General features: G+C 27.6%; 1 long non-coding RNA gene across 2 annotated transcripts; it reads left to right on the plus strand.

Moving 5' to 3' along the window:
• The first annotated feature begins 367 nt into the window (after window positions 1-367).
• LOC126678906 (uncharacterized) lies at window positions 368-1,346 on the plus strand. 2 transcript variants are annotated; one of them, XR_008790613.1, is made up of 2 exons: window positions 368-726; window positions 1,051-1,346. It is a non-coding gene; the product is annotated as an uncharacterized LOC126678906 (long non-coding RNA). The 2 variants fall into 2 exon arrangements; XR_007640767.2 differs by having other exon boundaries at window positions 368-720.
• The last annotated feature ends 856 nt before the right edge of the window (window positions 1,347-2,202 follow it).

The raw sequence follows: 2,202 nt of genomic DNA on the forward strand, positions 1-2,202 counted from the left end.
AGTGAAAGAAGTGTAGTAGATTCCTTACCGGATTCGAATGAATGAAAGGAATGACGATTAGTGAAGTTTCAGAATATCTAGAGAGAGTAACGGCTAGGGTTTAGAAAAGAAAAACGAGGAATAGGGTTTTAAAAATAAGAAAAACGGATGAAAAGAAAAAAAAAACGCAGAAATTTATTTTGCTACAAAAGTTGGCCTCTGCTTCTTATACATGAAGCATAAGGAAAACATAATTGGCTTCTTAATGGCTTCTTAATGGCCATGTAAAAAAAAGGGCTTTTTACAGCAACAATCAACTTTTTCATTTGGTTATCTTTTATACGGAGCATAATTTCACATCACAAAACTACCGTACGTGGAGTGAATATTATCTTTTTTAACCTTGGTATAAATAGAAAGAAAATAGATGTCACAACTCTTTCATTTGATTTCTGCTTCAATTTCTCTCTCAAAAATTATCGATCTCTTCTTACTCCTCTCTTCTTCGTCTGCGATCCGCCTATGTCTTTCTGCAATATCCAATTTTATGGAGGTTAAATAGATTATCATCGGAAACAATTTCAAGCTATTCAATCTCTGAAATGGCAGTAGAATGGTAGCGTTTGGGTTGGTGGTGCGACGACATTCCGCCTGGTGGTTGTGCGACGACGGGTGGTGTTGTGGCTGACGGCGGCGGTTATTGGGCAAACGATGGCGGTGTTCAACATGATGGTGACGGCGGTGATTGTTAGAATTATCTCTCTTTGATTGAATACTATTTGTTTTAGATGTTTATATTGACAACTCTAGCTAAAAACGGTGACAGTATCCTTTTGATTTTTCACATTGTGTTAACAAGACCTAGATCCATATATTTTCTGCACTATTTCATCACCAGATTCTTAAAATTAGCTGGTGATTAATGTTATTTATTAATAATTGGAACAAGTGATGTGTGACAATTATTTCAATTGATTTTTGATTTGGCGTGACTTATGATTATTTGTTTGGCATCATTTGTAGATTTGGTCTTGTTTTTTTAATGCTTGTATTGAATGATTTTTGCTACAGTCGAAGAAGAAGAAGACTAGAGAGCCAAAGGAGGACAACAAAGTTGATTATATGGAGGCACACCACTGTTAAATATTGTCTAATGACTATGAAAAAGAGAGATAATGAGAAGGACATCAACTTTTGCACAAAAAATTAGAAATTTATGGTGTGATGTAAAGTAGTATAATTTTTCTAGTGTGATTTTTTATCTTAATTTAATTTTTAGCCTCATGAATGCTAAAGAGATGTTGCAACTGCCGGTTTTGTTTTATTTTTTATTTATAGGGATAATGATATGTTATTTTTTGTGTTAATTTTAAGTTGATATTTTATTTTAGCATTGATGAAAAATATACTAATAATGTTAAATTATTGTAATATTATAGTGTTGATATTTTGTTGATATTATGTTGATATTATGTTGATTTTAGTACTGGTGAAAAAGATTATAATAATGTCAAATTATTGTAATATTATAGTGTTGATATTGTGTTGACATTTTGTTGATTTGTGTTAATGTTCGATTGATATTAGGGCGAGTTTAATATTGGTAAAAAAATGATCTTGTACGTGAAATAAAATTAAAAAAAATTAAAAATTAAATTGAAATAAAGCCGGAAAAATAAAAATCAGTGTTATTTAAAAAAAATTAGTTAGTTTATCACATGTTGATTTTTTTATTGATTTTATGTTGATTTTATGTTGATATCTTAAAAACAATTAAAACTAAATATTTGGTAAATAATAAATATCGATTAATTATGAGCAAAAAATAAAGGTAAAAAATATACAAACGTAAAAATTAGTATAAAAAAGATTTAAATATTAATATTATTCGGTTTATTAAATGTTGTTGATTTTGTGTTGATATTATGTTGATATTTAAAAAAAAAATTAAAATTAATATATATGGTAAATAACAAATGCTGATTAATTGTGAGCAAAAAATAAAGATAAAACAATATTAAAAAAAATAAAAAATATTTAAAATTAATATTACTCAATTTATTAAATGTTGTTGATCTTGTGTTGATTTTGTGTTGATATTTGGTTGATTTTAGCATTAAAGAAAAAAAACCACATTATATGTAAAATAAATTAAATTAAATAGAAACAATGTTGAGAAAATAAACACAATATCAATATAAAATCTACACAAAATCAACAACA

This window comes from Mercurialis annua, linkage group LG4, assembly GCF_937616625.2.
Source record: "Mercurialis annua linkage group LG4, ddMerAnnu1.2, whole genome shotgun sequence".
In the NCBI taxonomy this organism is placed as follows: domain Eukaryota; kingdom Viridiplantae; phylum Streptophyta; class Magnoliopsida; order Malpighiales; family Euphorbiaceae; genus Mercurialis; species Mercurialis annua.